A 10,191-nucleotide genomic window follows, 5' to 3' on the forward strand; every position below is an offset into this window, starting at 1 on the left:
TTCTTGCACTTCTGCTGGATATAATTGAAAAGTCGTCTGAAGGACCAGACCTAATTCCAAAAGCGTTTTTGCGCCATTATGCCGAGCCGATATCGCACATTTTGACCGCCATCTTTCGTTTATGCTTGCGCCACGCAGTTTTGCCTGAAGATTGGCGCCTAGCTCGCGTTGTGGCTGTCTTTAACAAGGAAATAGCTTGAAAATAGAAATTTATCGACCCATCTCACTAACATCAACCTGCTGCAAAATTTTGGAACACACAATCGCCTCTTTTATTAACAAATTTCTGAAAACAGCGTCCTTTCCGAGTTCGAACATGGGTTCCCCAAAGGCCTTTCTACCACTACTCAACTTGTTACAACCACTCATAAAATGGCACAAGTTTTATATTCATCCAGCCAAATAGATTTAGTCTTTCTTGACTTCAGTAAAGCTTTTGATCGCGTACCCCATGATAAACTACTCACTAAGCTTTCTTCTCTGGGCCTTCCTGCGTTTATAATTAACTGGATCAAATCATATTTAACAAACAGAGCACAGTTTGTGAAAGTCGACGGGTGCGCATCTGAAAGACATGGTTTGACATCTGGCGTTCCACAGGGCAGTGTTTTGGGAGCAGTTCTTTTTTTAATTTACATCAATGACATAACATCTGCTATTGACCCGAGAGTTTCCATAAAATTGTTTGCAGACGACTGTATTATTTTCAAGGAAATCACGGGCACCGATGACCAAGTCTTGTTAAACGGTGGTTTGACGGAAGTTGGTCAGTGGTGCACCACCTGGGGTATGAGCTTGAACGCTGACAAAATAGTTCTACTTCGTGTAACGAAGAAAAAAACAACCCTTTCAGTTTTCCTATTCATTAAATGGTGCACCAGTGGTAGAAAAAAGCCAGTACAAATACCTCGGGATAACGTTCACCAATACTCTGTCGTGGTCAAAGCACATAGAAAACATCTGAGCACCTGCCACACGCAAGTCAGGCCTTTTACGGCATAAACTCAGAGCGTCACCAACTCATGTCAAATTACTGGCCTTCAAAATGATAATACTTCCTAAACTGCAAAGCGCTTTGGTCGTATGGGACCCCTTCCTTAAAAAAGATAAGTACGTGCTTTAAATAGTGCAAAGACGTGCTATACGCTTCGTTTTCAATAAATATAGGACCACCAACTCGCCAACTTCTCTAATTCTGGCGAATAGCATTTCAACCCTGGAATATAGACGAAAAATTGATAGGCTGAAACTGCTGTTTGCTCATTATACTGGTTACACAAAGGTAAACGCATCGGTATACATTCAGCCATTTCAATCGCGCCCCGCGAGATATCGGCACACGCACAATTTGCTTCCGTATTGAGCCCACTCAAACATGTTCACGAATTTGTCTTTCCCACGTACAGTATCGGAATGGAGTTCACTGCCTGAAGTGGTTTTCACATCTCAGGCTATTTGCCATTTTGAGCGTGCCATATTGTCTACACTGTAGTCTGTACTCGACTTGCTTTACTGTTTATCGCAATTGTGAATCTATAACAGGGAGATAGACCCATTACCGTTGTTCTGAAGGTCGTATTAACCTGTGTTTAAGCTCATCTATATATCTCTGTATAATGTACTTATCTTCTGTATTTTCTGCACATCATTCATCTATCTCGCTCACGTGTGTTTTTCACTTAATTTTTGTGCATCTCCTGCTTGGTCTTTTTCAAGACCGCAGTATGTTGTAAATAAAAATAAATAAATAAAATTATACATAACACGCACCCGGGCCATCGCTGAGTGTCTTCCCCATTTTGTGCCGACCTGTGAGCAGCCGCCAACTAGCTGATGGGACTATAGGACCTCGTTCAACCAGAGCCTCTCGTGTTGCAATAAATGTTTTATGTATGTATATACCGCAATTTGAGTGAGTTTGTACTTGAACATGGCGACAATTAGAGCGCGTAAACAAACAACAAACGAAAGACAGAGTCAAAGAGACGAGCGATCACTTCAAACAGAAGTTTATTCACAAGCAAGGCCCGGCATTATCTTACACTGAACACGGAAATGCATGCGTGAAACTACAATTAAACATTGGCCCTGTATCTTCATATTTCAGTGTAAATTTCATCGCAAGATACTAGTTTTGCGTGGGGAAAGAGTGAAAAAAAATATTTGATGTTCTGTGCGAGAAAACAGTGAATTGCATTCTGGAGGCGCTAGGTTGCAGTGCCTAGATGCGTACAGCGGATGCGAAAGAGCGCACCAATTCATGTGAAATATCAGCTCTATCTGGCTGTTATCAAAGAAAAAGAAGGATGGCGTGTGCGGCTGTCTCGGAGGCGTGAAGGTGTAAAACGTGAAACGACGGGTAGGTCCCACCACCTTAACGTCTTAAACACTTGCCTTTTTGTGCATAGCGTTGAAATGACAGCGCAGCGTGATAAATGCTACAGTTCTTAGAATTACTTCTGTATGCCTTCTATAGTACGAAAAAAAACACCGCAGAATGTTGACGTGTTCCTATTCGCCGGTGTTTGACGTGAACCTCAGATATGCACAATATTTTCTTTTTATTTACCATCGCACGAGTATGAACGCTGAAACTGGAGCAGTATTGGTCGGCGCTACGAATGGGATTAGGTTTCGGCCATACCGCAAAATATTTTAGTGAAAAAAACAGACAAACTGACAAACATAGAGACAGGATTACCAAAATGTTTGCGTCGAACTTCCCTAAGAAAGACTATCGTCTCAAAAAAATCTGAGGTCAGCTGTCACCTCAGCGTTAAAAAATGTAAAAGAAACACGTGTCTTCTAATGTCTCCTTCGCATGAAGACATCAAACAGAAACATAAAAATTGGCAGCATACCCACGCAGGGAATTGTTGAGAGTGGGGCGAAGCATCCGTTCGTTTTTTTCGTTCTTGCTTCCGTGCATTAATGCATCCGTCTGTGTGACCGTCCATGCGTTCATTCGCTCATCCGTGCGTGTGTCTGTTCGTGCGTCCGCACGTCCATCTGTGTGTGCGCCCCTGCGTCCGTCCATGCATCCGCCCCTGCGTTCGTCCATGCGTCCATCCGTCGGTGCAGCCATCCGTGAGTCTGTCGATGCATTCGTCTGTGTGTCCGTTCGTCCACCTATTCAACACTCCAAGTACTACCATCTCGCATCTTTTCATCATATATTTTTCATATAGAAGCACCATCATCCAGTGGACATTCCAAGGACTGAACGAGGGGAGGCACACGCACACTCTCTTAGGGCTAGATTTTCGTGTATACTTCCCTCCTTAACCACCTCTAGTTCGTAGTATATACTAGTTCACTGTATTCATGGCACTGCGGCGCAACGCTCGCTAAACCTTTCTAAAACTAAGGAGGTTACACCCATCGAGTATAACTTAGCAACTTTTTCCTGTGAGATAGTGCTCAATGTACATGCCAATGGCTGCTAAGGGATAATTAGAGACAGGAGAATTCGGCTTTTAGGTAACGCGCACACTGCGATTTCTTTATTGTTAAACAATGCACAGAATAAATCTCCCACTGGCACAACCTTTGAGGTCAAAATCTAAGACTGGTTATACACTAGGACTACGACTACGACTACGAGGGACGAACGGGTGCTGCTATAAGGAGCTTCGCCCCTAAACAACAGAGGTGAAAGACCACACATGTCATGGCAAACAAGCAAGTGGCTATCGCTAGCCTGCTCTCAGCGTCAAAAACCTATCTCAATAAGCCACTTCACAGGTTAGTAGGTTAATAGATGTCTGGCTGACGCACGTGGAAGCAATTTTGTGAGTATAGACGGCCTCCAGTAGTTCTCTTGTTCTGTTTTTGTGCCGTAAAAAAAAAGTATTGCTCAACTTGAAACTGCACCCACATATTGACAGTGCCGTGCGAGGTGTGAATATGTAGCACCTTTTAGGGAGCTATAGTGCTCCCTTAGCCTGATATTAAGGCAGCGGCCAGTATTGGCTGCATGCGAAGGGAGTGCTATTAACAACGTTTGAAACACAAAGGAACAAAAGACAATCTATGGTTAATGTATCATGTGGACTGCTTCGACAATCTTTTGTTGTGTAGGCGCTTGTGAAGAGCCTGACAAATGAAACCTATGTTATGCTTGACATTGAAAACTACGCCCAGATTGTATCGGGGGGCGACCTTCTTCAGTCGATGAGAAAGAGCAGGAACATATGGAAAGATGTCGTAGTTACTGCTCTCCTCCACGGGAGCAACTATTTGTTCATCATTCGTTTTTGCCTTGACGAGACTCAAGCGCCTTTGGCTCGCTGTGGCGATAGTGCGTTCAATGTAGCCAGACTCGCGCAGTTTTTTAGCGTCGTACCTAGATTGGTTTTTAAAACTCAAAGCAGGCCAGCGACATCCACTTGCTTGCCATGACATGTCTGTTCTTTCACCTGAGTTGTTTGATGATTCTGTATCATGTCTTCATACGTAGGGAACACGTGTTGATGTAGCATTTTTTTTAAACTATCAGGTGATAGTTGTGCTCCGGTTTTTTTAGAATGTAGTTTCACGCATGCATTTTCACGTTCGGTGTATGATGAAACCTGTCCTTTTCTGAAAATAAACTTATAAACTTTAATTCGAATCGAGCGCTCGTCTGTTTGATTCGGTCTTTCGGTTCTTGGCTGCTTGTAGTGGTTCTAAATACCACTATGATAAACTGTTGATGAAGATGATGATAAGTCAGGTTTAACGTCCCAAATCCACCATTAGATTGTGAGAGATGCCGCAGTGGAGAGCTTAGAAAATTTTGACCACCTGGGGTTCCTAATGTGCGCACAAATCTGAGCACACGGGCCTACAACAATTCCTCCTCCATCGGAAATGGAGTCGCCGCAGTTGTGATTCAATCCCGCGACCTGCGGGTCAGGAGCCGAGTGCCTTAGCAACAAGGCCACCACGGCGGAGCAGAATGATAAACTGCTCGGCAAAATAAAAGAGATCCTTAAGTTCAATAGCTGACTCAGCCACTCACGTGGTACAAATAAAGTTTTTTTCAAACGAAACAGAATTTTAGAATGTTTCTGATATAACGAATAAATTTTCATTCTCTCATCTCCGGCAAGTATATACACAGGGTGTAATGTTTCACTCAACCCTAATTTACCGAATTGTTTGGACAGAAACCCAGCTTTTCCTGAAGAAGCTCAGGGAGAAAAAGAAGGTAATTTTCTTTCTATTTTCACAAGCACGGCTCTTCCTTCGAAAGTGCGCTCTAATGCTTTAGCGTTCAACGCTCGCTCGCCCTAGTGTTTGACTTTTTTTTTGATGAGGCCGTCCTTTTTCTCCGCCCCCCTCTTACAAATAACAGTAGATGTACCACTTGGTAGCACTTTGTATATGGTAATACCGAATGGCATTGGGAGTGCCAGTGGTTCCTTCCAATATTTTATCGTCTCAGTCGACACTGATCGCCTACTCGATCGACACTCTCTGCTCGGCCTGCACGCATAATTATTGTGTTCATTATCCGAATTGATGTATATATGTTGCCTGCCACAGCTAAATTGATTGGAATAATTTCCCGAAGCTGACTTTACCGCTTCCGGTGAAGCACGCATGTTTTGGGAGTGACGGCCGCTCGGCTCGACTTTCGGTGAGGCCGTGTGGGATGCGCTTCTGCGCAGCCCAAACCTTCACAAAATTTTGGCTGTTCAGTGCACCCGTGGCAGTGTCGGTGGGCTGGACCGGCCATTCTCTAGGTAAGAGTAGCTAGGTGACGCGGGGCAAGCTCAGCGTCTGCACGGGACCCAACGAATATGGCTTTGTATTATTTCTCTTGGCGTAACCTGCATCGTCCAGAAAACATGTTGTACACCATGACAGCAACGCCTTCAGCAGCCCTGGTGGCTTTTCTTGGCGCTTCTGAGTGGGCTACTACCAAAAACAATGCTGTGGTAGCATTTCTGTGTCGCTTGGTTACAATGTTGGATACAGGAGGACCGAATAATTATTTATGCAATTTTATGCCATCCCCGTTTTAACAAAATAATCGGGCCAGGAGATAACTTCGTTAAGTGAAATTTCATATGCACGTTCTGCAGTCTGTCACCTGCTAATTTTCGCTTGCAGGTTATACCGAAAGGCGTATCTGATATGGAAGGTCCAGTCGCCGCCACCAGCTCTTCGTCACCGGCTGGAGTCGCAGGCGGTGGCATCGGGACGTCGTTGAGATTTGGTATTGAGTGCGTCGACTTTCGTGGCTTGCCGACGACACAGCGTGCAATGCAACGCTTGTCGGCAATTCTGTACGAGCTGTATGGTGCTCGCACTCTTTAGCTCGAGTCAAGGAGCCGCATTGAGCGCGTAATTGTTACTTTGACTATTTTACATTTCATGCCTACAGAACTATAGCGCTCGCTTTGCATATAATGTATGATATCACACTTTCTACCACATAAATATTTTGAAGTTCTTTCCAACGCTCATGTGCTCTGTCGTAGGATTAGTGAGTAGTTCAAGGCTGTGCCGTAACATTTAGGATTATGATTACACGTTCACTATAACAGAAACTCTGTGGCACTTCTCACAGCGACATTAGTTTCCCCATCAACTACATCACTTTCCCGAGATCTATCAGCATAATCTTCCAATACTAATCACTGAATATCGGCGCAGCATGCCCGAAGTCGCTTTTGCATCACTAAAACTAAGCCAGTCAAATGATGTGCAAGTTGCAGAATAGCACTCAATATTTCACACTGAGGAGGTTGACTAACCTTCTCTTACCTTTGTTTCGCGATTTTACTTTCTTAGGACCTTTGTCTACAGTGAATGTGTTCTTGTTTTCTTAGAATATATATTGTTTCAAATTCAAAGTTAAGGCTCTTCAAAGCGTAACCTTCTCTAGCGCATAACAACTTGGTCGCTATTTCTCGGTACCTTCATGTGTATGTTGACTCGTTTATTCACATTTCACTTTTGCTCTTGTCATGTGCTTTTTATGATTTTTAAACTGTTTGATTGCTGCTTTTTGTTTTTCTGTTTTATTGATTTACAGCGCCTCCTAATCGTAATACCCTTTAACTGAGCCTTCAAAGGTATGTTTTAAATACACAAGCAAAACAAAATAGCTTCAGTGTATATAAACACATTTCGCTTTATTGCGATGCCACAAGGTGCAATATTAAAGATTGTTTGCCGTCCTACGCAGAATGAAACGCACACAATTCATTGACTAAGCTTTCCTCGTTCGTCTTTCGTGTCTTTGAATGATTGATATGTGGGTTTTAACGTCCCAAAACCACCACTTCATTATTAGAGACGCCGTAGTAAAGGGCTCCAGGAATTTCGACCACGTGGGGTTCTTTACCGTGCACCCAAATCTGAGCCCATGGGCCTACAACCTTTCCGCCTCCATAGAAAATGCAGCCGCCGCAGCTGGGATTTGATCCCGCGACCTGCATGTCAGCAGCCGAGTACCTTAGCAACAAGACCACCACGGCGGGGAAGTCTTTCGTGTCCTGAAATCCGTGGTAGCACAATTGTGGCTATCATGACACGCCACAGACACTGGGTAAATCCCACTTATCTCCACAAAGGCAACAGCTAGCCGTACAGACATTTATATATATATTGTAATGAAGAGGAAGTAGATAGGCGCAAGGACAGCAGCATCGTGTGTGCAGCAGAGGCACGAGCGAGTGGACCAGGCTTGGAGCTGTGCGCTCTCACTGGCTCGAGTAAAACAATTCATCTTTATATTTGGTCGAGCTCTGCTAGGTACCATTTCCCTGTGCCATCCTGGAACTCTGTTCTCGGAAACTACCATCTGCCATGCCAGACACGGACCAGCAGACGCTTCCTTCGCCACGCATCACCTGCGCTCAAAGTTTTCTGCTGCGAGAGCTTCTAATGTTCATTGATTGATTGATTTGTGGGGTTTAACGCCCCAAAACCACCATATGATTATGAGAGACGCCGTAGTGGAGGGCTCCGGAAATTTAGACCACCTGGGGTTCTTTAACGTGCACCCAAATCTGAGCACACGGGCCTACAACATTTCCGCCTCCATCGGAAATGCAGCCGCCGCAGCCGGGAATCAAACCCGCGACCTGCGGGTCAGCAGCCGAGTACCTTAGCCCCTAGACCACTGCGGCGGGGCAGCCTCTAATCTTCAGCGGAACTGACGAAAACGACGTTGAAGCCTGTTTGTCGACTTACAAGCGGGTTTGCGCCCTGAACAAGTGCGACGACGCGCAGAAGTTGACGCGGGTATCGTTCTATGTCGCGGTTGTGGTAATTCTGTGGTTCAGAAACCACAAGGACGACGTTCGAACGTGGTCACTCTTCAAAACAGCAATCACGGCAGTATTTGATCGACCCGCCATTAGAAAAATCTGCGCCGAATAGCGTGTGTGCCCGACGTTCACAAATTACATTGAAGACGTTGTTGATCTGTGCAGACGCGTCAACGCTGACATGATGGAAACCGACAAAATAAAGCACATAAATAAAAAAGGATCGAGGTCTCCCGTTTCAAAGAATACGATGAAGACTTGTCCATACCTCATCAGCTGAAGGCTTTTCAACTCAACCATCACAGTTACGCGAAGTCTTCCCGCAGTAAGCGTATTTCCCGAACAAGACTTCAGAGTAAATATTCCACCATTGTACCATCATATGACTCGTCCGAATACACTTCACGCATTACGACACCAACTAGAGACTTGCACCTCGCATCAAAGAAGGTAATGCCACCGTATGCCGATAGGAATGTAGACCATTTTGCCAAAAGAGCGTGCCTACGGTCGGATTTTTCACGGGCAGTTAAATCGGCATTTCCAATGTATTTGCGGCACCATAATACTTCAAGTATTACTGAACAACCCGAATCACTTGATGCTTCGTGTCGCACACATGGCCCACACGGCTTCGGACGCGTGACGGCATTTACGCATGACGAGTTAGCAAATCCGCATGAAACCAAACCAGACAACGAATGTTCACAGGAACATCATTCGTTCAAAGTATTCAGCTTAGCAGTTCCATCTCCTGTCATCAACTTTACTGATAAACCTGATGAAGCACCTCATAAGTTCGTAGCATTTACGCATGACAAGTTAGTGAATCCGCACGAAACCAAACCACACAACGAATGTTCACAGAAATCTCATTTGTTCAAAGTATTCAACTCAGCAGTTCCACAAAGCCAGAAGCATTCACAGTCAGCATCTTGCGAACAAAAGTGTTCTGCAGAAGCGTCGAGTGTTCATCAATGTCAAGATCGAAGCGACGTGAATCCAGTGTACAACCTCACTGCCTATAATGAAAACAAAACTGCAGGTGCGACTTCTGATGACATAAGTACTCTTCAGGCAACCAATGAACGGTTTATAAATACAGAAGATTCAAGTGCACAAAACCCGGCACATTGTTTTGCGCCGGAAACAGTTGCATTGGTTGGCGTCGTAGAAGCCTGCGGAGAACTTGCCAAGAATCCTGGCGCACCACGATCAATCTCACACCATAAGCAAGTTGACAAAACCAAGAAACTACAACGTCAACGTATACTTCAACATTGTCAACGACGAAAGAAAACGTCATCGAGTGCACTCTTAAGGCTTAAAGAACATTACAAAAAGGCCCATCGTGGTGGATACATTGTCCACCGAAGATCAAGAATGTGCCTTCCATCAAAACATCTGCGACATCGCCATAGAAAAATCTCCAAAAGCCACAAAAGCACCCCTGGTACTCGGCAGAAACACAGGCAGCACCCAATCAACCTCGATCAACGCGCACGCAAGCTGCCTGCACGGTCGGTGCCACGACGAAGAATTCAATGCCTACGATATCCGAACTGTCTATTGTGCAAGGCGTTCGAACCTCTTTTGTTCTTCACAAGAAAGCCGGCTGCGATTTCAGCTATCTCCATGTCCAAAGCATTCTTGTGTTATCCAGGACGCAACCATCAGCCTCGCCCGCCAGATCTCTTATTGATATCACCGGACTGCCACACTCTCCCCTCAAGTCTTAGCGGCGAAGAAGACAACACGTGCATTTTAAAACTTGTGAAACTACCTCTTTATTTTGACATTGGTGACTTCCAAGCCACTCCTTGTTTACTTTTTCTTGTTTGTAAGTTTTAACTCATGCCTTCTCTCGGGGGGAGGGGGAATCGTGTGACGCATGAAGCGATGGTTGGTAAAGGCAGAGAAGGAA

At 44.8% G+C, this 10,191-nt stretch overlaps 1 long non-coding RNA gene across 1 annotated transcript in view; it reads left to right on the top strand.

Annotated features, from left to right (window-relative positions):
• LOC142784434 (uncharacterized) overlaps window positions 1-7,260 on the top strand; it is a 61,438-nt gene extending 54,178 nt beyond the window's left edge. The window contains exon 2 of the long non-coding RNA XR_012888629.1: window positions 6,100-7,260. This is a non-coding gene — a long non-coding RNA (uncharacterized LOC142784434). The remainder of the gene's footprint in view (window positions 1-6,099) is intronic.
• The last annotated feature ends 2,931 nt before the right edge of the window (window positions 7,261-10,191 follow it).

Source organism: Rhipicephalus microplus, unplaced genomic scaffold (assembly GCF_043290135.1).
Source record: "Rhipicephalus microplus isolate Deutch F79 unplaced genomic scaffold, USDA_Rmic scaffold_14, whole genome shotgun sequence".
Classification (NCBI taxonomy): domain Eukaryota; kingdom Metazoa; phylum Arthropoda; class Arachnida; order Ixodida; family Ixodidae; genus Rhipicephalus; species Rhipicephalus microplus.